The 27,915-nt window shown below is 48.5% G+C and overlaps 1 protein-coding gene and 1 long non-coding RNA gene across 2 annotated transcripts in view; both read right to left on the reverse strand.

Annotated features, from left to right (window-relative positions):
* The window catches only part of LOC132207841 (uncharacterized), a 34,406-nt gene extending 17,547 nt beyond the window's left edge, over positions 1–16,859 (reverse strand). Inside the window, exon 1 of the long non-coding RNA XR_009443899.1 lies at positions 16,742–16,859. This is a non-coding gene — a long non-coding RNA (uncharacterized LOC132207841). The remainder of the gene's footprint in view (positions 1–16,741) is intronic.
* LOC132207840 (utrophin-like) overlaps positions 1–27,915 on the reverse strand; it is a 443,018-nt gene that overhangs the window by 190,778 nt on the left and 224,325 nt on the right. The window lies entirely within an intron of this gene.

A 27,915-nucleotide genomic window follows, 5' to 3' on the forward strand; every position in this document is an offset into this window, starting at 1 on the left:
GTACCTCTGGCACTGCAGCTCATGTCACTCTGTCACTGCATCGCATTTCCATCAGACAGTGCATCTCATTTCACTCAGTCACTGCATCCCATTTCCCTCAGACACTGCATCCCATTTCCCTCAGTCACTGCGTCCCATGTCCCTCAGTCACTGCATCCCATTTCACTCAGTCACTGCATCCCATTTCACTCAGTGACTGAATCACATTTCACTCAGTCAATGCATCCCATTTCCCTCAGTCACTGCATCCCATGTCCCTCAGTCAGTGCATCCCATTTCCCTCAGTCACTACATCCCAATTCCCTCAGTCACTGAATCCCATGTCCGTGCGTCACTGCATCCCATGTCCGTGTGTCACTGCATCCCATGTCCGTGTGTCACTGCATCTCATGTCCCTCAGTCACTGCATCCCATGTCCCTCAGTCACTGCATCCCATTTCACTCAGTCAGTGCGTCCCTTTTCGGTCAGGCACTGTATCCCATTTCCCTCAGTCACTGCACCCAAAGCCCGCTCGGGCACTGATTCCCTATTAACTCAGTCACTCCTTCCCAGTGCCTCTGTCACTGCAGCTCATGTCACTCTGTCTATGCATCGCATTTCCATCAGACAGTGCATCCCATTTCCCTCAGTCACGGCATCCCATGTCCCTCAGTCACTGCTTCCCATGTCCCTCAGTCACTGCTTCCCATGTCCCTCAGTCACCGCATCCCATTTCACTCAATCACTGCATCCCATTTCACTCAGTCACTGCATCTCCTTCACCATAGTCACTGCATCCCATTTTCATCTCTCACTGTTCCCAGTATCTCACAGACGCTGCATTCAATTTCCCACAGTCACTGCATCCCATTTCCCATCGTGGCAGCATCTCCTTTCCCTCAGTCTCTGCATCGCATTTCACTCAGTGATTGCATCCCATTTCCCTCAGTCACTGCTTCCCATGTCCCTCAGTCACTGCATCCCATTTCACTCAGTGACTGAATCACATTTCACTCAGTCAGTGCATCCCATTTCCCTCAGTCACTGCATCCCAATTCCCTCAGTCACTGAATCCCATGTCCGTGCGTCACTGCATCCCATGTCCGTGTGTCAATGCATCCCATGTCTCTCAGTCACTGCATCCCATGTCCCTCAGTCACTGCATCCCATTTCCCTCAGTCACTGCATCACATTTCCTTCAGACACTGCAGCTCATGTCACTCTGTCACTGCATCCAATTTCCATCAGTCACTGCATCCCATTTCACCCAGTCACTGCATCCCATTGCACTCACTGATGCATCCCATTTCAAGCTGTCACTGCATCACATTTCCATCAGTCACTGTTTCCCGTATCCAACAGACGATGAATTCAATTTCCCACACTCACTGCATCCCATTTCCCTCAGTCACTGCATCCCATTTCCCTCAGTCACTGCATCACATTTCCTTTAGACACTGCAGCTCATGTCACTCTGTCACTGCATCCAATTTCCATCAGTCACTGCATCCCATTTCACGTAGTCACTGCATCCCATTTCAGTCAGTCACTGCATCCCATTTCACTCAGTCACTGCATCTCCTTCACCACAGTCACTGCATCCCATTTTCATCACTCACTGTTCTCCGTATCTCACAGACGCTGCTTTCAATTTCCCACACTCACTGCATCCCATTTCCCACAGTCACAGCATCTCCTTTCCCTCAGTCTCTGCATCGCATTTCACTCAGTGATTGCATCCTACTTCCCAAAAATACTGAATCCCTTTTCCCTCAGTCACAGCATCTCATTTCACTCAGTCCCTGCATCCCATTCAACTCAGTGATGCATCACATTTCACTCAGAGACAGCAACAGATTTCACTCAGTGACTGCAGCCCATTTCTCTCAGTCACTGTATCACATTTCACTCAGTCACTGCATCCCATTTCACTCAGTCACTGCATCCCATTTCCCATTGTCACAACATCTCCTTTCCCACAGTCTCTGCATCTCATTTCAATCAGTGATTGCATCCTACTTCCCAAAAATAGTGCATCCCATTTCGCTCAGTCACTGCATCTCATTTCACTCGGGCACTGCATCCCATTTCCCTTAGTCACTGCATCCCAATTCCGTCAGGTCACTGCATCCCATGTCCGTGTGTCACTGCATCCCATGTCCCTCATTCACTGCATCCCATTTCCCTCAGTCACGGCATCCCATGTCCATCAGTCACGGCATCCCATGTCCCTCAGTCACGGCATCCCATGTCCCTCAGTCACTGCATCCCATGTCCCTCAGTCACTGCATCCCATGTCCCTCAGTCACTGCATCCCATTTCACTCAGTCACTGCATCCCATTTCACTCAGTCACTGCATCGTATTTCACTCAGTCACTGCATCTCATTTCACTCAGCCATTGCATCCCATTTCACTCAGTGACTGCATCACAGTTCACTCAGTGACTGAATCACAGTACACTCAGTGAGTGCATCATATTTCACTCAGTGACGGAATCACACTTCACTCAGTGACGGAATCACACTTCACTGAGTCACTGCGTCCCATTTCACGCAGTCACTGCATCCCATTTCACGCAGTCATTGCATCCCATTTCACTCAGTCACTGCATCACATTTCACTCAGTCACTGCATCACATTTCACTCAGTCACTGCATCCCAATTCACTCAGTCACTGCATCTCCTTCTCCACAGTCACAGCATCCCATTTCCATCAGTCACTGGTTCCCGTATCTCACAGACACTGCATTCAATTTCCGACACTCACTGTAATCCCATTTCCCAAAGACACAGCATCTCCTTTCCCACAGTCACTGCATCTCATTATAATCAGTGATTGCATCCGACTTCCCAAAAATAGTGCATCCCATTTCGCTCAGTCACTGCATCTCATTTCACTCGGTCACTGCATCCCATTTCCTCAGTCACTGCATCTCAATTCCGTCAGTTACTGCATCATACTTCCATCAAACAATGCATCTCATTTCACTCAGTCACTGCAGCTCATGTCACTCTGTCACTGCATCCAATTTCCATCAGTCAGTGCATCTCATTTCACTCATTCACTGCATCGCATTTCACTCAGTCACTGCATCCCATTTCCATCTGTCACTGCATCCCATTTCCGTCAGTCACTGCATCCCATTTCACTCAGTGATGCATCCCATTTCACTCAGTCACTGCATCCCACTGCACTCAGTCACTGCATCCCATTGCACTCAGTCAATGCATCCCATTTGAAGCAGTCACTGCATCCCATTTGCGCAGTCACTGCACCGCATTTCACGCAGTCACTGCACCGCATTTCACGCAGACACTGCATCCCATTTCACTCAGTCACTGCATCCCATTTCACTCAATCACTGCATCTCCTTCACCACAGTCACTGCATCCCATTTTCATCACTCACTGTTCCCCGTATCTCACAGACGCTGCTTTCAATTTCCCACACTCACTGCATCCCATTTCCCACAGTCACAGCATCTCCTTTCCCTCAGTCTCTGGATCGCATTTCACTCAGTGATTGTATCCTACTTCCCAAAAATTCTGAATCCCTTTTCCCTCAGTCACTGCATCTCATTTCACTCAGTCCCTGCATCCCATTCAACTCAGTGATGCATCACATTTCACTCAGAGACAGCAACAGATTTCACTCAGTGACTGCAGCCCATTTCTCTCAGTCACTGCAGCCTATTTCACTCAGTCACTGCAGCCCGTTTCACTCAGTAACTGTATCACAGTTCACTCAGTGACTGAATCACAGTACACTCAGTGAGTGCATCATATTTCACTCAGTGACGGAATCACATTTCACTCAGTGACTAAATCACATTACAGTCAGTCACTGCGTCCCATTTCACGCAGTCACTGCATCGCATTTCACGCAGTCACTGCATCGCATTTCATTCAGCCACTGCATCGCATTTCACTCAGCCACTGCATCCCATTTCCCTCAGTCACTGCATCCCATTTCCCTCAGTCACTGCATCCCATTTCCCTCAGTCACTGCATCTCATTTCCGTCAGTTACTGCATCATACTTCCATCAAACAATGCATCTCATTTCACTCAGTCACTGCATCCCATTTCACGCAGTCACTGCATCCCATTTCACGCAGTCACTGCATCCCATTTCACGCAGTCACTGCATCACATTTCACTCAGTCACTGCATCACATTTCACTCAGTCACTGCATCCCAATTAACTCCATCACTGCATCTCCTTCACCACAGTCACAGTATCCCATTTCCATCAGTCACTGGTTCCCGTATCTCACAGACGCTGCATTCAATTTCCGACACTCACTGTATCCCATTTCCCATAGACTCAGCTTCTCCTTTCCCACAGTCTCTGCATCTCATTTCAATCAGTGATTGCATCCTACTTCCCAAAAATACTGAATCCCATTTCGCTCAGTCACTGCATCTCATTTCACTCAGTCACTGCATCCCATTTCCCTTGGTCACTGCATCCCATTTCCCTCAGCACTGCATCTCATTTCCGTCAGTTACTGCATCATATTTCCATCAAACAATGCATCTCATTTCACTCAGTCACTGCAGCCCATGTCACTCTGTCACTGCATCCAATTTCCATCAGTCAGTGCATCTCATTTCACTCATTCACTGCATCGCATTTCACTCAGTCACTGCATCGCATTTCACTCAGTCACTGCATCCCATTTCACTCAGTGATGCATCCCATTTCACTCAGTCACTGCATCCCATTTCCCGCAGACACTGCATCCCATTTCACTCAGTCACTGCATCCCATTTCACTCAGTCACTGCATCCCATTTGAAGCAGTCACTGCATCCCATTTCACGCAGTCACTGCACCGCATTTCACGCAGTCACTGCACCGCATTTCACGCAGTCACTGCACCGCATTTCACGCAGACACTGCACCGCATTTCACGCAGACACTGCATCCCATTTCACTCAGTCACTGCATCCCATTTCACTCAGTCACTGCATCCCATTTCACTCAGGCACTGCATCACAGTTCACTCAGTCACTGCATCACAGTTCACTCACTGTCTGAATCACAGTTCACTCAGTGAGTGCATCACATTTCACTCAATGATGGAATCACATTTCACTCAGTGACTGAATCACATTTCACTCAGTCACTGCATCCGATTTCACGCAGTCACTGCATCCCATTTCACGCAGTCACTGCATCCCATTTCACGCAGTCACTGCATCGCATTTCACGCAGTCACTGTATCACATTTCACTCTGTCACTGCATCCTATTTCACTCAATCACTGCATCTCCTTCACCACAGTCACTGCATCCCATTTCCATCAGTCACTGGTGCCCGTATCTCACAGACGCTGCATTCAATTTCCCACACTCACTGCATCCCATTTCCCATAGACACAGCATCTCCTTTCCCTCAGTCTCTGCATCTCATTTCAATCAGTGATTGCATCCTACTTCCCACAAATACTGCATCCCATTTCCCTCAGTCAGTGCATCCGATTTCCCTCAGTCACTGCATCCCACCTCCCTCAGTCAGTGCATCCCATGTCCCTCACTCACTGCATCCCATGTCCCTCACTCACTGCATCCCATTTTACTAAGACAGTGCGTCCCATTTCTCTCAGCCACTGAATCCCATTTCCCTCAGTCACTGTACCCCAAGCCCGCTCGGGCACTGAATCCCTATTAACTCAGTCACTCCTTCCCAGGACCTCAGCCACTGCATCCCATGTCCCACAGTAACTGCATCCCATTTCCATCAGGCACTGCAGCTCATGTCACTCTGTCACTGCATTCAATTTCCATCAGTCACTGCATCTCATTTCACTCATTAACTGCATCCCATTTCACTCAGACACTGCATCCCATCTCACTCAGTCACTGCATCCCATTTCCATCAGTCACTTCATCCCATTTCTGTCAGTCACTGCATCCCATTTCCATAAGTCACTGCATCCCATTTCCCTCAGTCACGGCATTCCATTTCCCTCAGTCGCTGGATCCCATTTTTCTCAGTCACTGCATCCCGTTTCTCACTGATGCTGCATTCAATTTCCGTCAGTCACTGCATCCCATTTCCCTCATTCACTACATCTCCTTCACCACAGTCACTGAATCCCATTTCCAACAGTCACTGTTTCCCGTATCTCACAGACGATGCATTCAATTTCCAACACACACTGCATCCCATTTCCCATCGTCACAGCATCTCCTTTCCCTCAGTCTCTGCATCGCATTTCACTCAGTGATTGCATCCTACTTCCTGCAAATACTGCATCTCATTTCCCTCAGTCACTGCATCCTATTTCCTTCAGTTACTGCATCACCTTTCCAACAGTCACTGCATCTCATTTCACTCATTCACTGTATCCCATTTCACGCAGTCACTGAATCACATTTCCATCAGTCACTGCATCCCAGTTCACTCAGTCTCGGCATCTCATTTCCCTCAGTCACTGCATCCCATTTCCCTCAGTCACTGCATCCCATGTCCCTCAGTCACTGCATCCCACGTCCCTCATTCACTGCATCCCACATCCCTCAGTCACTGCATCCCATTTCACTCAGTCACTGCATCCCATTCCCCACAGTCACTGCATCCCATTCCCCACAGACACGGCATCCCATTCACTTGAGTCGCAGCATCCCATTTCAAACATACACGGCATCTCCTTTCCCTCAGTCAGTGCATCCCTATTCACACAGTCACTGCATCCCAGTTCACACAGCCACTGCACCCCATTTCACACAGCCACTGCATCCCATTTCACACAGCCACTGCATCACATTTCACACAGCCACTGCATCGCATTTCACTCAATGCTTCACTTTACACTCAGTCAGAGCATCCCATTACCATCTGTCACCGCGTCCCATTTCCTCAGACACTGCATCTCCTTTCCACAGTCACGGCAATCCCATTTCACTCAGTCACTGCATCCCATTTCACTCAGTCACTGCATCCATTTGACACAGTCACTGCATCCCATTTCCCTCAGTCACTGCATCCCATTTCCACCAATTACTGCATCCCATTTATCTCAGTCACTGAATTCCATTTCCCTCAGACACTGCATCCCATTCCCCACAGTCACTGAATCCCATTTCCCACATTCACTGCATCCCATTTCCATCAGTCACTGCATCCCATTTATCTCAGTCACTGCATCCCATTTATCTCAGTCACTGCATCCCATTCCCCACAGTCACGGCATCCCATTCACTTGAGTCGCAGCATCCCATTTCAAACATACACTGCATCTCCTTTCCCTCAGTCACTGCATCCCTATTCACACAGTCACTGCATCCCAGTTCACACAGCCACTGCACCCCATTTCACACAGCCACTGCCTCCCATTTCACACAGCCACTGCATCACATTTCACACAGCCACTGCATCGCATTTCACTCAATGCTTCACTTTACACTCAGTCAGAGCATCCCATTACCATCTGTCACCGCGTCCCATTTCCTCAGACACTGCATCTCCTTTCCACAGTCACGGCAATCCCATTTCACTCAGTCACTGCATCCCATTTCACTCAGTCACTGCAACACATTTCACTCACTGACTGCATCCCATTTCACTCAGTGACTGAATCACATTTCACTCAGTCACTGCATCCCATTTCAAACAGTCACTGCATCCCATTTCATTCAGCCTCTGCATCACATTTAACTCAGTCAGTGCATCCCATTTCACTCAGTCAGTGCTTCCCATTTCACTCAATCACTGCATCCCATTTCACTCAATCATTGCATCTCCTTCACCAGAGTCACTGCATCCCATTTCCAACAGTCACTGTTTCCCCTATCTCACAGACGCTGCATTCAATTTCCCACACTCACTGCATCCCATTTCCCACAGTCACAGCATCTCCATTCCCTCAGTCTCTGCATCGCATTTCACTCAGTCGATGCATCCCATGTCCCTCAGTCGATGCATCCCATGTCCCTCAGTCACTACATCCCATGTCCCTCAGTCAGTGCATCCCATTTCCCTCAGTCACCGCATATCATTTCCCTCAGTCACCGCATATCATTTCCCTCAGTCACTGCATCCCATTGCACTCAGTCACTGCAGCCCATTGTCCTCAGTCACTGCATCCCATTGTCCTCATTCACTGCATCCGATTCCCCTCAGTCACTGCATCCCATTTCACTCAGTCACTGCATCCCATTAACCTCAGTCACTGCATCCCATTTCACTCAGTCACTGCTTCCCATTTCACTCAGTCACTGCATCCCATTACCCTCAGTCGCAGGATCCCATTTCCAACAGACACTGCATCCCATTTCCGTCAGTCACGGCATCCCATTTCCCTCAGTCACTGCATACCATTTCCATCAGTCACTGCATCCCATTTCCCTCAGTCACTGCATCCCATTTCCTCAGTCACTGCATCTCCTTTCCACAGTCATGGCAATCCCATTTCACTCAGTCACTGCATCCCATTTCAGTCAGTCACTGCATCCCATTTCACTCAGTCACTGCATCTCCTTCACCACAGTCAATCGTCCCATTTCACTTAGTCAGTGCGTCCCATTTCACTTCGTCACTGCGTCCCATTTCCATCAATCACTGCATCCCATTTCCCAGTCACTGCATCCCATTTCCCTCAGTCACTGCATCCCATTGTCCTCAGTCACTGCATCCCATTACCCTCAGTCACTGCATCCCATTACACTCCGTCACTGCATCCCATTACACTCAGTCACTGCATCCCATTAACTTCAGTCGCAGGATCCCATTTCCAACAGACACTGCATCTCATTTCCCTCAGTCACTGCATCCCATTTCACTCAGTCACTGCATCCCATTTCACTCACTGACTGCAGCCCATTTCACTCACTGACTGCATCCCATTTCACTCAGTGACTGAATCACATTTCACTCAGTGACTGAATCACATTTCACTCAGTCACTGCATCTCCTTCACCACAGTCACTGCATCCCATTTCCAACAGTCACTGCAGCCCATTTCACTCAGTCACTGCATCACATTTCACTCAGTCACTGCGTCACATTTCACTCAGTCACTGCATCACATTTCACACAATCACTGCATCCCATGTCCCACAGTCACTGCATCCCATTTTCATCAGTCACTGTTTCCCGTATTTCTCAGACCCTGCATTAAATTTCCCACACTCACTGCATCCCATTCCCCTCAGTCACTGCATCCCATTTCCCTCAGTCACTGCATCCCATTTCACTCAGTCACTGCATCCCATTTCATTCAGTCACTGCAACACATTTCACTCACTGACTGCATCCCATTTCACTCAGTGACTGAATCACATTTCACTCAGTGACTGAATCACATTTCACTCAGTCACTGCATCTTCTTCACCACAGTCACTGCATCCCATTTCCAACAGTCACTGCAGCCCATTTCACTGTCACTGCATCACATTTCACTCAGTCACTGCGTCACATTTCACTCAGTCACTGCATCACATTTCACACAATCACTGCATCCCATGTCCCACAGTCACTGCATCCCATTTTCATCAGTCACTGTTTCCCGTATTTCTCAGACCCTGCATTAAATTTCCCACACTCACTGCATCCCATTCCCCTCAGTCACTGCATCCCATTTCCCTCAGTCACTGCCTCCCATTTCACTCAGTCACTGCATCCCATTTCACTCAGTCACTGCAACACATTTCACTCACTGACTGCATCCCATTTCACTCAGTGACTGAATCACATTTCACTCAGTCACTGCATCCCATTTCAAACAGTCACTGCATCCCATTTCATTCAGCCTCTGCATCACATTTAACTCAGTCAGTGCATCCCATTTCACTCAGTCAGTGCTTCCCATTTCACTCAATCACTGCATCCCATTTCACTCAATCATTGCATCTCCTTCACCAGAGTCACTGCATCCCATTTCCAACAGTCACTGTTTCCCCTATCTCACAGACGCTGCATTCAATTTCCCACACTCACTGCATCCCATTTCCCACAGTCACAGCATCTCCATTCCCTCAGTCTCTGCATCGCATTTCACTCAGTCGATGCATCCCATGTCCCTCAGTCGATGCATCCCATGTCCCTCAGTCACTACATCCCATGTCCCTCAGTCAGTGCATCCCATTTCCCTCAGTCACCGCATATCATTTCCCTCAGTCACTGCATCCCATTGCACTCAGTCACTGCAGCCCATTGTCCTCAGTCACTGCATCCCATTGTCCTCATTCACTGCATCCGATTCCCCTCAGTCACTGCATCCCATTTCACTCAGTCACTGCATCCCATTACCCTCAGTCACTGCATCCCATTTCACTCAGTCACTGCATCCCATTTCACTCAGTCACTGCATCCCATTTCACTCAGTCACTGCATCCCATTACCCTCAGTCACTGCATCCCATTACCCTCAGTCACTGCATCCCATTACCTTCAGTCGCAGGATCCCATTTCCAACAGACACGGCATCCCATTTCCGTCAGTCACTGCATCCCATTTCCCTCAGTCACTGCATCCCATCTCCCTCAGTCACTGCACTCCAAGTCCCTCAGTCACTGCATCCCATGTCCCTCAGTCACTGCATCCCATGTCCCTCAGTCACTGCATCCCATGTCCCTCAGTCACTGCATCCGATTGTCTCAGTCACTGCATCCCACTTCACTCAGTCACTGCATCCCATTTCACTCAGTCACTGCATCCCATTTCACTCAGTCACTGCAACACATTTCACTCACTGACTGCATCCCATTTCCGTCAGTCACTGCATCCCATTTCCCTCAGTCACTGCATCCCATTTCCATCAATCACTGCATCCCAGTTCACTCAGTCTTGGCATCTCATTTCCCTCAGTCACTGCATCCCATTTCCCTCAGTCACTGCATCGCATTTCACTCAGTCACTGCATCGCATTTCACTCAGTCACTGCATCCCCTTTCACTCAGTGACTGCAACACATTTCACTCACTGACTGCATCCCATTTCCCTCAGTCACTGCACCCCAAGCCCGCACGGGCACTGCATCCCTATTAACTCAGTCACTCCTTCCCAGTACCTCAGTCACTGCATCGCATTTCACTCAGGCACTGCATCCATTTCCATCAGTCACTGCATCCCATTACCCTCAGTCGCAGCATCCCATTTCCCACAGACACTGCATTTCCTTTCCCTAAGTCAGTGCATCTCATTTCCACCAGTCACTGCATCCCATTTCACACAGCCACTGCATCCCATTTCACTCAATGCTTCACTTTACACTCAGTCAGAGCATCCCATTTCCATCCGTCACCGGGTCCCATTTCCTCAGTCACTGCATCTCCTTTCCACAGTCACGGCAATCCCGTTTCTCTCAGTCACTGAATCCCATTTCAATCAGTCACTGCATCTCCTTTCCATCAGTCACTGCATCTCCTTTCCATCAGTCACTGCGTCCCTTTTCACTCAGTCACTGCGTCCCATTTCACTCAGTCACAGCGTCCCATTTCCCAGAGTCACTGCATCCCAATTCCCAGTCACTGCATCCCATTTCCCTCAGTCACTGCATCACATTTCCCTCAGTCACTGCATCCCATTCCCCTCAGTCACTGCATCCCATTGTCCTCAGTCACTGCATCCCATTGCCCTCAGTCACTGCATCCCATTGTCCTCAGTCACTGCATCCCATTGCCCTCAGTCACTGCATCCCATTGTCCTCAGTCACTGCATCCCATTGTCCTCATTCACTGCATCCCATTGTCCTCATTCACTGCATCCCATTTCACTCAGTCACTGCATCCCATTACCCTCAGTTACTGCATCCCATTTCACTCAGTCACTGCATCCCATTTCACTCAGTCACTGCATCCCATTACCCTCAGTCACTGCATCCCATTACCTTCAGTCGCAGGATCCCATTTCCAACAGAAACTGCATACCATTTCCTTCACTCAGTGCATCCCAGTTCACTCAGTCTCGGCATCTCATTTCCCTCAGTCACTGCATCCCATTTCCCTCAGTCACTGCATCCCATGTCCCTCAGTCACTGCATCTCACGTCCCTCATTCACTGCATCCCACGTCCCTCAGTCACTGCATCCCATTACGCTCAGTCACTGCATCCCATTTCCCTCAGTCAGTGCATCCCATGTCCCTCATTCACTGCATCCCACGTCCCTCAGTCACTGCATCCCATTTCACTCAGTCACTGCATCCCATTTCCCTCAGTCACTGCATCCCATGTCCCTTAGTCAATGCATCCCATGTCCCACAGTCACTGCATGTCATTTCACTCAGTCACTGCATCCCATTTCACTCAGTCAGTGCGTCCCTTTTCGGTCAGGCACTGTCTCCCATTTCCCTCAGTCACTGCACCCCAAGCCCGCTCGGGCACTGATTCCCTATTAACTCAGTCACTCCTTCCCAGTACCTCTGTCACTGCATCCCATGTCCCTCAGTCAGTGCATCCCATGTCCCTCAGTCAGTGCATCCCATGTCCCTCAGTCAGTGCATCCCATATCCCTCAGTCACTGCATCTCATTTCACTCAGTCACTGCATCCCATTCCACTCAGCCACTGCATCACAGTTCACTCAGTGACTGAATCATAGTTCACTCAGTGACTGAATCACAGTTCACTCAGTCACTGCATCCAATGGTCCTCAGTCACTGCATCCCATTTCCATCAGTCACTGCATCCCATTTCCCACAGTCACTGCATCTCCGTTCCTCAATCACTGCATGTCATTTCACTCAGTGTCTGCAGCCCATTTCACCTCAGTCACTGCATCCCATTACCATCAGTCACTACATCCCATTACCCTCAGTCACTGCATCCCAGTACGCTCAGTCACAGCATCCCATTTTCCTCAGACACTGCATCCCATTTCCCTCAGACAGTGCATCTGATTTCCATCAGTCACTGCATCCCATTTCCCTCAGTCATTGCATCCCATTAACCACAGTCACTGCATCGCGTTACCCTCAGTCACTGCATCACATTACCCTCAGACAGAGCATCCTATTTCCCACATTCACTGCATCTCCTTTCCCTCAGTCAATGCTTCACATTCCACTGAGTCACTGCATCCCATTCCACAGTGTCACAGCATCCCATTTCACTCAGTGACTGCAACCCATTACCCTCAGTCACTGCATCCCATTTCCATCAGTCACTGCGTCCCATTCATCTCAGTCACTGAATCCCAGTTCCCTCATTCACTGCATCCCATTTATCTCAGTCACTGAATTCCATTTCCCTCAGACACAGCATCCCATTCCCCACAGTCACTGAATCCCATTTCCCACATTCACTGCATCCCATTTCCATCAGTCACTGCATCCCATTTATCTCAATCACTGCATCCCATTCCCCACAGTCACTGCATCCCATTTCCCTCAGTCACTGCATCACATTACCCTCAGTCACTGCATCCCATTACCCTCAGTCACTGCATCCCACTTCACTCAGTCACTGCATCCCATTTCACTCAGTCACTGCATCACATTACCCTCAGTCACTGCATCCCATTGTCCTCAGTCACTGCATCCCATTACCCTCAGTCACTGCATCCCACTTCACTCAGTCACTGCATCCCATTTCACTCAGTCACTGCATCCCATTTCACTCAGTCACTGCATCCCATTAACTTCAGTCGCAGGATCCCATTTCAAACAGACACTGCATCTCATTTCCCTCAGTCACTGGATCCCATTACGCTCAGTCACAGCAGCCCATTTCACTCAGTCACTGCATCCCATTTCAAGCAGTCACTGCATCCCATTTCAAGCAGTCACTGCATCCCATTTCATTCAGCCTCTGCATCACATTTAACTCAGTCACTGCATCCCACTTCACTCAATCACTGCAGGCCATTTCACTCATTGACTGCATCCTATTTCACTCTGACACTGCGTCCCGTTTCCCTCAGTCACTGCATCCCATTACCGTCCGTCACTCCATCCAATTACTGTCAGTCACTGCATCCCATTTTGATCAGTCACTGCATCCCATTACACTCAGTCACTGCATCCATTTGACACAGTCACTGCATCCCATTTCCCTCAGTCACTGCATCCCATTTCCACCAATTACTGCATCCCATTTATCTCAGTCACTGAATTCCATTTCCCTCAGACACTGCATCCCATTCCCCACAGTCACTGAATCCCATTTCCCACATTCACTGCATCCCATTTCCATCAGTCACTGCATCCCATTTATCTCAGTCACTGCATCCCATTTATCTCAGTCACTGCATCCCATTCCCCACAGTCACGGCATCCCATTCACTTGAGTCACAGCATCCCATTTCAAACAGACACTGCATCTCCTTTCCCTCAGTCACTGCATCCCTATTCACACAGTCACTGCATCCCAGTTCACACAGCCACTGCATCCCAGTTCACACAGCCAGTGCATCCCATTTCACACAGCCACTGCATCCCGTTTCACTCAATGCTTCACTTTACACTCAGTCAGGGCATCCCATTTCCATCTGTCACTGCGTCCCATTTCCTCAGTCACTGCATCTCCTTTCCACAGTCACGGCAATCCCATTTCACTCAGTCACTGCATCCCATTGCCCTCAGTCACTGCATCCCATTGTCCTCAGTCACTGCATCCCATTGTCCTCATTCACTGCATCCGATTCCCCTCAGTCACTGCATCCCATTTCACTCAGTCACTGCATCCCATTACCCTCAGTCACTGCATCCCATTTCACTCAGTCACTGCATCCCATTACCCTCAGTCACTGCATCCCATTACCCTCAGTCACTGCATCCCATTACCTTCAGTCGCAGGATCCCATTTCCAACAGACACTGCATACCATTTCCATCAGTCACTTCATCCCAGTTCACTCAGTCTCGGCATCTCATTTCTCTCAGTCACTGCATCCCATTTCCCTCAGTCACTGCATCCCATTTCCCTCAGTCACTGCATCCCATTTCCCTCAGTCACTGCGTCCCATTTCCATCAATCACTGCATCCCATTTCCCAGTCACTGCATCCCATTTCCCTCAGTCACTGCATCCCATTTCACTCAGTCACTGCATCACATTACCCTCAGTCACTGCATCCCATTGTCCTCAGTCACTGCATCCCATTACCCACAGTCACTGCATCCCATTACCCTCAGTCAGTGCATCCCACTTCACTCAGTCACTGCATCCTATTTCACTCAGTCACTGCATCCAATTTCACTGAGTCACTGAATCACATTTGTTGTTCTCACTTGAATGCAATGGTCATGAATCTCCTCCAATGGTTGGTCATGTATTTCCAAAGCAAAATTTTACCAAGTTTTGATTTTCAATTTTGATTACATGTGTCTCCTCTATTCTATAGGATGCTGCAATAAACTCAAATTTGACGAATCATAATTCAACCACCATTACCTACAGAGTTAATTTCATCAAACAGATCCAATTAGAATTGTCACATTCCCAAATCCTGATTCACGTTTTTCTAATTATGGGCCACGTGGTTAAGAAAAAAGACACTTAGAATCACAGAGATGTACAGTCGGGAAACAGATCCTTTGGCCCAATTTGTCTATGTTGACCAGATATCCTAAATTAATTTAGTCCCATTTGCCAGCATTTGGCCCATATTCCTCTCAACCCAGCCTATTCATATACCCATCCACATGCCTTTTAAATGTACAAGCCTCCATCACTTCCTCTGGCAGCTCACTCCATACATGCACCACTATGAAAAAAATCCGGTCCATTTTAAATCTTCCCTCTCTCATTTTTAACCTATTCCCTCCAGTTTTGGCTTCCAGCAATCCGGGGAAAAGATCTTGGCTGTTCGCTCCATCCACGTCCCTCGTAATTGTATAAACTTCTATATGGTCAGCCCTGAACTCCCAAGTTCCAAGAAATAGCTGCCTGTTCAATCCCACGGTATACCTCCAACCTCCGATGCTGGTAACATCCTTTTAGAGCTTCTCTGAACCCTTTCAAGTTTACAACATACAACAATACAGCGCAGAACAGGCCCTTCGGCCCTCAATGTTGCGCCGACATCCTTCCTCTCGCAAGGAGACCAAAATCGATTGCAGTATTCCAAAAGCAGCCGAACCAACGTCCTACATGGCTGCTAAGTGATCTCCCAACTCCTATACTCAATGCACTGACCGATAAAGGCGAGCACACCAAATGTCTCCTTCATATCCTTTCTACCGGTGGCTGTACTTTGATGGAACTACGAAACTGCACTCCAGCGTGCTGCCCTGATTTGCCTTTCCAAAATGTAGCACCTCACATTTGTCTAACCTCAACACCACCTGCCATTCCTCAGTTTATTGGCCCTTGTCAATGTCCCATTGTATTCTGAGGTGACCTTCTTGGCTGGCTACTACACCTTCAATCATTGGGAAACTTACTAACCACACCTTCTATTTTCATGTCCAAATCATTGCATCACTTCAACTCCCCCTCCCACTCCCTGAATGACATGTCCATCCTGGGCCTCTTCCAGTGTCACAACCAAACCACCCAGAAACTGGAGGAGCAGCACCTCATATTCCGCCTCGGGAGCTTCCAACTCAACAGCCTCAATGTGGACTTGGCCACCCTCAAAATCTCCCCACCCGCCAACCTCATCCCAAGACTAGTTCCTCCCCTCATCCCCGCCTCCATGACCTGTCCGCCTTCTCTCCCACCTATCCACTCCTCCCACCTCACTGACCAACTCCCACCACTGCTTGGAATTATTCTTCTTTTCACACTTCATCAGCTCGATGTTATTTCTAAAATCTATTTTCCAATTGTTGGAAAAAGTGAGAAAAAGAGAAGTAAAAGAAGTTACATTCTTACCACTCGTGAAATCTCTGAATATTCTTCTGTTGAAAGGCCGCCAAGGAACGATGCAATTCTTTTGTCACAAACGCTGTGAGGGAGACATCTTTTTCGGTTCCACTAACTCCACCCTAAGGAAGACAAACCCACGTAACATACCTAGTGACTTAAAGCATACTCTATTGTTGCCCAAGGTGGAGAGCTGGATGAACACAGCAGGTCAAGCAGCATCAGAGAAGCAAGAAAGCTGATGTTTCGGGACGAGGCCCTGCTTCAGAAAATTGGCGCTGGAGAATCTGAGATAACAAGGTGTAGAGCCGAATGATACTGCTTGGCCTGCTGTGTTCATCCAGCTTTACACCTTCTTATCTCAGATTCTCCAGCATCTGCAGTTCCTACTACCTCTATTGTTGCCCTTTCACTTTACTGAACTAATATGAGCCAGTCGTTTTGTTTAGGCTCGTGTAATCTTACGGTTATTGGCCTGTACAAAATCCTGAATTAATTTTGATCGACTGACGGGAGGAGAGATGAATTTTATAGAAATTTTTGTTTTCTACCAATTTGCAGAGGGCATCGTGGGCGATTGAAGGACAGTGTTATTATCCTCCAGGTCTGTGGACTGCATCATTACCAACTTGCCCATTTGCATACACATACAATATTCATGATGTACCAATGAAACATAATAAACCAATACTGCGTACTAAAAACAACGCTCACATATCAATGGAAATTTAAATATTTATCATAGAGTTTGAAGGATTGAATTCAATGATAAAAAGCAAAAACCAGTGAAGATGAGTGCAGAGATAATGGGAACTGCAGATGCTGGAGATTCCAAGATAATAAAATGTGAGGCTGGATGAACACAGCAGGCCAAGCAGCATCTCAGGAGCACAAAAGCTGACGTTTCGGGCCTAGACCCTTCATCAGAGAGGGGGATGGGGGGAGGGAACTGGAATAAATAGGGAGAGAGGGGGAGGCGGACCGAAGATGGAGAGCAAAGAAGATAGGTGGAGAGGGTGTAGGTGGGGAGGTAGGGAGGGGATAGGTCAGTCCAGGGAAGACGGACAGGTCAAGGAGGTGGGATGAGGTTAGTAGGTAGCTGGGGGTGCGGCTGGGGGTGGGAGGAAGGGATGGGTGAGAGGAAGAACCGGTTAGGGAGGCAGAGACAGGTTGGACTGGTTTTGGGATGCAGTGGGTGGGGGGGAAGAGCTGGGCTGGTTGTGTGGTGCAGTGGGGGGAGGGGATGAACTGGGCTGGTTTAGGGATGCAGTGGGGGAAGGGGAGATTTTGAAACTGGTGAAGTCCACATTGATACCAGATGGCTGCAGGGTTCCCAGGCGGAATATGAGTTGCTGTTCCTGCAACCTTCGGGTGGCATCATTGTGGCAGTGCAGGAGGCCCATGATGGACATGTCATCAAGAGAATGGGAGGGGGAGTGGAAATGGTTTGCGACTGGGAGGTGCAGTTGTTTGTTGCGAACTGAGCGGAGGTGTTCTGCAAAGCGGTCCCCAAGCCTCCGCTTGGTTTCCCCAATGTAGAGAAAGCCGCACCGGGTACAGTGGATGCAGTATACCACATTGGCAGATGTGCAGGTGAACCTCTGCTTAATGTGGAATGTCATCTTGGGGCCTGGGATGGGGGTGAGGGAGGAGGTGTGGGGACAAGTGTAGCATTTCCTGCGGTTGCAGGGGAAGGTGCCGGGTGTGGTGGGGTTGGAGGGCAGTGTGGAGCGAACAAGGGAGTCACGGAGAGAGTGGTCTCTCCGGAAAGCAGACAGGGGTGGGGATGGAAAAATGTCTTGGGTGGTGGGGTCGGATTGTAAATGGCGGAAGTGTCGGAGGATAATGCGTTGTATCCGGAGGTTGGTAGGGTGGTGTGTGAGAACGAGGGGGATCCTCTTGGGGCGGTTGTGGCGGGGGCGGGGTGTGAGGGATGTGTCGCGGGAAATGCGGGAGACGCGGTCAAGGGCGTTCTCAATCACCGTGGGGGGGAAGTTGCGGTCCTTAAAGAACTTGGACATCTGGGATGTGCGGGAGTGGAATGTCTTATCGTGGGAGCAGATGCGGCGGAGGCGGAGGAATTGGGAATAGGGGATGGAGTTTTTGCAGGAGGGTGGGTGGGAGGAGGTGTATTCTAGGTAGCTGTGGGAGTCGGTGGGCTTGAAATGGACATCAGTTACAAGCTGGTTGCCTGAGATGGAGACTGAGAGGTCCAGGAAGGTGAGGGATGTGCTGGAGATGGCCCAGGTGAACTGAAGGTTGGGGTGGAAGGTGTTGGTGAAGTAGATGAACTGTTCGAGCTCCTCTGGGGAGCAAGAGGCGGCGCCGATACAGTCATCAATGTACCGGAGGAAGAGGTGGGGTTTGGGGCCTGTGTAGGTGCGGAAGATGGACTGTTCCACGTAACCTACAAAGAGGCAGGCATAGCTGGGGCCCATGCGGGTGCCCATGGCCACCCCCTTAGTCTGTAGGAAGTGGGAGGAGTCAAAAGAGAAGTTGTTGAGTGTGAGGACGAGTTCCGCTAGGCGGATGAGAGTGTCGGTGGAGGGGGCCTGGTCGGGCCTGCGGGACAGGAAGAAGCGGAGGGCCTTGAGGCCATCTCCATGCGGAATGCAGGTGTACAGGGACTGGACGTCCATGGTGAATATGAGGTGTTGGGGGCCAGGGAATTGGAAGTCCTGGAGGAGGTGGAGGGCGTGGGTGGTGTCACGGACGTAGGTGGGGAGTTCCTGGACCAAAGGGGAGAAAATGGAGTCCAGATAGGTGGAGATGAGTTCGGTGGGGCAGGAGCAGGCTGAGACGATGGGTCGACCAGGGCAGGCAGGTTTGTGGATTTTGGGAAGGAGATAGAAACGGGCCGTGCGGGGTTGGGGAACAATGAGGTTGGAGGCTGTGGGTGGGAGGTCCCCTGAGGTGATGAGGTCATGAATGGTGTTAGAGATGATGGTTTGGTGCTCGGGTGTGGGGTCATGATCGAGGAGGCGGTAGGAGGTGGTGTCGGAGAGTTGGCGTCTGGCCTCGGCGATGTAGAGGTCAGTACGCCATACTACCACTGCGCCACCCTTGTCTGCGGGTTTGATGGTGAGGTTGGGGTTGGAGCGGAGGGAGCGGAGGGCTGCCCGTTCTGCGGGGGAGAGGTTGGAGTGGGTGAGAGGGGTGGAGAGGTTGAGGCGGTTAATGTCTCGACGGCAGTTGGAGATGAAGAGGTCGAGGGAGGGTAGGAGGCCTGGGGGTGGTGTCCAGGAGGAGGACTTGTGTTGGAAGCGGGTGAAGGGGTCAGTGGAAGGAGGGTTGGGTTCCCGGTTGAAGAAGTAGGCATGCAGGCGAAGACGGCGGAAAAACTGCTCTATGTCCGACCGTGACTGGTATTCGTTGATGTGTGGTTGTAGGGGGACAAAGGTGAGCCCCTTGCTCAGGACTGACCGTTCGTCCTCAGTCAGTGGGAGGTCTGGGGGGATGGTGAAGATTCGGCAGGGCTCAGGGTGGCTGTCTCCTCTGGGGTTGCAGGCTGTGGAGGTTGTGGGCGGAGCGATGATGTCGTCGGCCGTGGGCGGGGTTCCGTCGGCGTCGGCCGTGGGCGGGGTTCCGTCGGCGTCGGCCGTGGGCGGGGTTCCGTCGGCGTCGGCCGTGGGCGGGGTTCCGTCGGCGTCGGCCGTGGGCGGGGTTCCGTCGGCGGTGGGAGGATCGGGGTGGGCGGCAGCAGCTGAGGTGAGGGTGGTGTGTGGGCTGTAGTACCTGGACGTGGAGGTGGTGACTGCAGCAGCGGTTCCGGAAGTTCTGTGGCCGGCGGAGGCCGATGTGACGTCATCGGTGGGGTCTCCGGCCGTGTCCTCATGGTCAATGGCGGCGGGTGCATGGTGGGGGAGGGGCAGGGACAGACTCGGGATTTGGGAGGCGCAGGAATCCTCTAGTGGGTGGCAGGGGCCCGTGAGTTGGTTGTACTTACGATTTTTGGTGTCCAGTAAAGCTGAGTGGAACTGGGTGTTCAGTCTGTGGATCCTGCGGAGGATAAAAAACAGCAGAGGTCCTTTGCAGGTCTGGGAGAGGGAGGCTCTGAGCTGGGGCAGGCTGGATTGCAGTGCCTGGAGGTGCCGGCGCATGGCTGCAAGTGTCTGTTTCAGGACTCGCAGGGAGAACCGCTTCTGAAGGGTCTGAATATTCTGGGTGTAGAGGTGGTCACGGTTGGGGCCAAATTGGGAAGGCTGAAATGTGGACTGTAGTCCCTTGGGGATGATCTGGTTCCGTAGGCAGGTGCTGAGAAAGGTGATGTGGCTGTGGTACCTGGTTTGCTTCAGGACATGGTCGAGCAGTTTCAAGGCCGAAGAGATTACAAGAGAGTTGCAATGGGAGAGAGATTCCCTGAGGTTGGTCCGGAGGGAGGAGGGTAACTTCTTCAGGTTAGGCATCCCTGGCAGAGGCTTCGCAGTGAGGTTAAAATAGTATCAGAGATAATAGTATCAGAGAAGATGAGTGCAGTTGGTCAGCACTTTTGCCACTAAGTGGAGGTTGGCAGTTTGAGGCCACCCAGGAACAAGCAAGCTCTGTCTAACTCCAAGGGCAGCACGGTGGCTCAGTGGTTAGCACTGCTGACTCACAGCGCCAGGGACCCAGGTTCGATCCCACCGTTGGACGATTTTCTATGCGGAGTTTGTACATTCTGCCCAAGCCTGCATGGGTTCCTGCTGGGTGCTCTGGTTTCCTCCCACAGTCCAAAGATGTGCAGGCTCAGTGTATGGGCCATGCCAAACTTGCCCATTGTGTTTAGGGATGTGTAGATTAGGTGTGTTAGTCATGGGAAATGTAGGGTTACTGAGGAAAGGGTTGGGGGATGAGTCAGGGTGAGATGCTCTTTGGAAGGTGGCTGTGGACCTCTTGGGTCAAAAGGGGCTTGTTTCCACACCGTAGGGATTCTATGATATGGAAGTATCTTTTGAAGTGGACATTCATGGGTATGCTGTAACAGAGACCTTGAAATACTGCACAACAAATATTTGGAACTAGACTGTCAATTCAGACATAGCATCAAAAAAGGTCATGGAAGTTGTCACCGATATAAAGCAGGATTGATGAAAATCCAGCAGGAAATGGTGTCAAAAGGCACAGTATCTTTTATTCATCTCCAGTTATTTTGTCCAAGGCACTGGATGCTGGCAGGATTGAAACATTTAAGAAATGCTTCACAAATCACATATAAGGACCTGCACATCTTTGAACAATGGGAGGAAACTGCAGCACCTGGCAGAAACCCCTCACAGACGCGGGGAGGACGTGTCAATTCCACACAGATATTTACCCAAGACTGGAATCTCAATTGGCTCCCCAGTGCATGAGCAGCTCTAACCACTGAGCAACTACCTTGCCCAGAAGGGCTTTTATAAGCGCATACATTATTTCCATTAAGACAGATCCAATCCTCTATGTCCAATCAAAATAACATATTGTAGATATCATGACAACAATCATAAATGATTTTGAACAAGTAAATCAAAAAACTTGAAATAGTTTCCAAGCCTAAACACGAGATATGGTGCAGTTAAGATGAATAGTGCAACAACAAAAAGGCCATATTTTATGTGACGATCGGTAACACTTGAAAACTTGCAACAATTCGTCGCCAGTAGTGCTCTGAAGTGGCGTGATGGTGCACTCCTTCAGACACTGGAATGAAACACCAAAGATCACAAATTCTCCTTCAATACCGTGTTGTAACAGTGACTGCATCAACCTGTGTTTATGGGCCTGACTGGAAACCCACACAACATGCATAAACAAAAAAATAATCTAAGGTGATAGGAGAAAAAAATGTATGTATGCAACGTCTTTGAAAAGCAATTATTTGTAGCGGCTGCAAGCCCATAAGAAATCTCATTTCGCAGATTATATTCATTTGTACTGCAGGTCATGCCAGTCAGAATCAGTTTTCGTTTCATGACAGATAACTAAAATGTCCATTACAATGAACTTTGGTTGATCAGAAGATTTTAAGTAAGGACTATGTCTTGTGTGAGCTGACGGCATTAGGGGATGGAGAAGGTACATGCACTGCTGGCATCTTGACACCATTGAATGAGCAAGCGTGGACGCAAAGGTTGTAACAGGTAACAATTGCACAGGCAATATCTTTTGAGCTCCTTCCGAGCAGGCCTGTAATACTTTAAAGCTGTGCCAGACCCTCACTTCCTCCACCTTACGTACGCTGCCTTTTCTTTTTGACAAGAAGCACCTCTGTACCCGTCATCCAAGGCTCCTTAATCTTACCCCTTCTTACCGGTCTCAGAGGAACAAATTTATACATCACTCGCAACAACTGCTCCTTGAACAGCCTCCACATGTCTGCTGCGCCCTTTCTGTGGAACAATTGCTCCCAATCTGTACTTCCCAACTCCTGTCTGATAGCATCATAGTTTCCTTGACCCCAGTGAAATATCTTCCCCTGGTAACTGCTCCTTTCCCTTTCCATGGCTATGGTAAATGGGAGGCTCTTGCGGTCACTGTCGCCAAAGTCTTCTCCCACCACAAGATCTGACACCTGTCCTGGCTCATCGCCGAGCACCAAATCCAAAATGGCCTCCCGCCTCGTCGGCCTGTCCACATACTGAGTCAGGAAACCCTCCTGAACACACCTGACAAAAACGGCTCCATCCAAACCATCTGCACTCAGGAAGTTTCAATCTATATTGGGAAAGTTGAAGTCACCCATAACAACAACCCTGATACGTTTGCACTTTTCAACAATCTGCCGGCCAATGAGTTCTTCGATCTCCCAACTGCTATTTGGGGTCTGTAGAAAACCCCCAGTGAAGTGACTGCTGCCTTGCTGTTCCGAACTTCCACCCACACTGACTCAGTCAACAAACCTTCCTTGGCAACCTCAGCCCATACCACCTCAGTAGATGAGTCCTCAAAGGTTCTTTCAGCCGCAGTTATGCTGTCCTTGACCAACAAAGCCACACCTCCCCCTCTTTTTCCACCTTCCCAGACCTTAATGAAAGATCTAAACCCGAGAACCTGGAACCTCCATTCCTGACCCTGCTCTATCCATGCCTCCGAAATGGCCACAACATCGAAGTCCCAGGTACCTATCCAAGCTGCAAGCTCACCTACATTATTCCGGATACTCCCGGCATTAAAGTCGTCAAACTTCAATCCAGCTTGCTGTCTGCCAGCACACTTCTGTGACAGTGAGGTCCTGACCATGTCCTCCCTACGCTCATCCTCCTGTGTACGAGGACTACACCTCAGTTTCCCATCCCCCTTCTGAGCTCGTTTAAATCCACCCGAATGGCACTAGCCAATTTCCCACCCAGGATATTCGTGCCCCTCTCATTCAAGTGGAGACCGTCCTGTTTGTACAGGTACCACCTTCCCCAGAATGAGCCCCAATTGTCCATGTACCTGAAGCCCTCCCACCTGCACCATCCCTGCAGCCACGTCTTCAGCTGAAATCTCTCCCTGTTCTTTGCCTCGTTATCATGTGGTACGGGTGACAAACCAGAGATGACCACTCTGTTTGTTCTAGCTCTCGGCTTCCACCCTAGCTCCCTCAAATCCTGCCTGACATCCCTATCCCTCTTTCTACATATGCCGTTGGTGCCTATGTGGATCACGACTTGGGGCTGGTCACCCTCTCCCCTCAGGACCCTAAACGCACGATCCGAGACATCACAGACCCTGGCACCTGGTAGGCAACACACCAATCGTGAGTCTCTTTCGTTCCCGGCAAATCTTCTATCAGTCCCTCTAACTATTGAGTCCCCAATGACTATCACTCTCTTCCTATCCCCGCTTCCCTTCTGTGCAAGAGGGACAGACTCTGTGCCAGAGACCTGCACCCTACTGTATACCCCTGGTAAGTCGTCCCCCGGAACAGTATCCAAAACGGTATAGTTGTTTTTCAGGGGAGCGACCGCAGGGGATTTCAGGGGAAGGTTAGTCAACACCGGGTAAACGTGCATTTTTGGCTGAAGAAACATGTGTTTCAATGTGAGCGAATGGAAGAAGCCATGGAGTCAAAGCTAAACATTTCGACAATAAGACAACCATTCTTCAAAGCAGCAGACAGCATGAAAAAGAAATGAGCTGCTTTAATATCCACTTAAAATTTATGTGGAATATCAGATGGAATTTTCTTATTGACTCCATTGTGCAATCATGTCGAGCTAAAAATGTTAACTGCATTAATTAATACTAACCAGAAACGGACTTTGTAGTAAATGGTTTGACGATTTTCTGTATCTGGAACATCCCTTTTCCTTCTCGAACGAAGATCGTACCAACCTATGGTACCAAACTGTGAGTCAAACGGATGGGACACGTAATCTTTAAATTTATCATCAAAACAGTCCAATCGTATGGTTCTGTGCAATAAAAGAGAAAGAATAAACATGTTTCCAACAATTTTGCTGATGTTTATGAACAGAATGCTCAAATTCAAAAAGTTTGGGCTGGCATGTCTGCTTCCTCCAGCCTGTTTAAACTGTTCCATTCAATGTGAAATTTGTGATAAGTTTTAGCACACAGGTCTATGTGATCTGCGCCACCACCTTCTATTAGTCATACATGCTTTCCCCCTCTTCCTGTAATACATTCCTTGAAGTGTTCAATGAGATTATGATTTTAAATCTTATCGTCATATTCTTTTGATTCTCAAGCATCAATGAATCTGATGTTGCCGCCATTCCATGCAGTGCACAGCACGTCAAACAGGAGTCTTACTCTTGCCATGAGCACTGAGGTAGTATGGGGTCACAACTGTCTCATAGTTCAGAATGAAATTCTACAGATAGGGCTATGAAGAGTCATGCAGTTAATTTTATTTGACATGCTATTTCTTTTCTTCACAAATATGCTGGATTTAAAGTGATCTTCACCCTCATTTAAAATGAATTCAATATCCAACCATCTGTACAACTAGCATATCCAAATTTTAATTTGAGTTCAGTGTTACACAAAGATATGACTTTTTTAAAAATTATGTTCGAGTCAACATTAACATTTCATTCCCTGACAGCGGGTGAACTTACTTTTAAACTCCAATTTTCCTTCGGTATTAATGGAGAGGTGAGCCTTTTTGCAAGCACCGAAAGGCTGCACCAGTTTATGCTAAAACTTACGGAACTGTAAGTTTCACAAATATGTTCCTATTAAACACTAATTCCTATTGAAGCAGTATGAAGCTAAATTCATTCAACTGGACAGCAAAAACGGTCAAGATTTTAAAAGCAAGCAACTATTTTGAAGTCACTCTTCAAACTAAATTCCATCTTGGTGTGTGAGAGTCCATAGGTTCCTCACTCTCAACGAACCATTCAACTGTCATGCAATTACTGAAACACACAGACAAAAAACATCAATGTTAACAGTCACTAAGATTTTGAGAGTGATTTGGAATTCATACTCAATACCCCCTGGGGAAAATCTGTTCCAATCTGGATAGTACTCACTTATCACCATCCCACCTACCTTCCCTACCACCTCCTCCCCCTCCACACTATTTGTTTCTGAGCTCCCTTCCACCCTCCATTTCTCAGGAAGGGTCCTGACCCAAAACCCCAACTTTCTTGAGCCTCTGATGCTGCCTGCCCTGCTGTGTTCCTCCAGCTCCACAATGTGTTATCTCAGACACCAACATTGGCAGTTCTTACTATCTGGATAACTCATTCTCACCTTGTCACAAGTGATTTATACTCATTATCTTTTCAGATGACGCATGTACATGTATATACATAAATATACATATTGCACTTTTGTGCCTGAACCACTAACCTAGAGGATATTTTAAAAGAGTCTCTTCATATCTGCATGAAAGAGAAATCATCAAGGTCATAACTTTCATTTTAGGAATAACTCGAACATTCAAAGTACTCACAGTCAGTGTCCCATTTCCTTGACCAGTCAATTTGATGTGAATCTTTCTTCCAAGTGGAAACTATAACAGCAATTATATTTGAGAGTCAAACACTTCATTGCATCACCAATATTTCCTTGTCTGTTTGAAGCATAACATAATCAAATAATCATGGACAGATTGGCCAACAGTGTAATTTAATGTGTGTTATGGCAACTCAAAATCACAACCATTGAAGTGAGCTTTAAAAAGCTGCTGTCATACAACAGAGCACTTTTTGAGATGCAGTGATGAACATACTTCCTGAGATGCAAATAATATATGCCAAATTAATTCCAAAGAATACCTTTACAATTAAAAAGAAGCTAAAAATCTCTTTACATTGCGAAGCTTGTCAGATTGCTATTAGTCAATGGAAATCGTTCAGAACAATTATTTATTCCCAGATGAAAAGGAAGTGTATACATTTCATGACAACAAAATGTGAGGCTGGATGAACACAGCAGGCCAAGCAGCATCTCAGGAGCACTTTTGTGCTCCTGAGATGCTGCTTGGCCTGCTGTGTTCATCCAGCCTCACATTTTGTTGTCTTGGATTCTCCAGCATCTGCAGTTCCCATTATCTCGTATACATTTCATTTTCACATCTTATCCAAGAGAGAAAAAAAAACACCTTCATGAATGCATTGTCAAACAAGAAGACTCACAAAAAAAGTCATTTGGCCCATTGAATATTCCTCCATCATTCGGTGAGATCATGGTTGATCTCATTACATGTATCATGACACAGCATTTCCACCAAACCCTGCTTATAGCTAATACATGCTGATCCAAGTAACATCCTGGTAAATCTCTGTTTCTGGGCCATGCCTTGTCTTTCTAAATATTTTTTCAGTCATCAACAAATTTCGCCACAGCACATGCACCTCTTTCCTCCAAGTCATTAATAAACAAGCACAAGAGCTGTGGTTCCTTCAGCACGACCTCATTTCTTACTGACAAGCCAACCCTGGCATCTCTGTCCATTTGTATCGGAGATAATAGGAACTGCAGATGCTTCAGAATCCAAGATAACAAAGTGTGGATCTGGGTGAACACAGCAGGATGAACACACATAAGTAGAAGGGTCTCGGCACAAAACGTCAGCTTTTACGCTCCTGAGATGCTGCTTGGCCTGCTGTGCTCATCCAGCTCCACACTTTGTTATCTCTGTCCATTTGCCTGTTCTTTCTATCGGACATGAATCATTGGCTATTTCGTTCCCAACACTTATCCCCTAACAACCACCTCTCTGTGATACCCAGAGTGATGTATCTGTCAATTTCAATCTGCACCAC

The sequence above is a fragment of the Stegostoma tigrinum genome, unplaced genomic scaffold (genome assembly GCF_030684315.1).
Source record: "Stegostoma tigrinum isolate sSteTig4 unplaced genomic scaffold, sSteTig4.hap1 scaffold_176, whole genome shotgun sequence".
Lineage (NCBI taxonomy): Eukaryota > Metazoa > Chordata > Chondrichthyes > Orectolobiformes > Stegostomatidae > Stegostoma > Stegostoma tigrinum.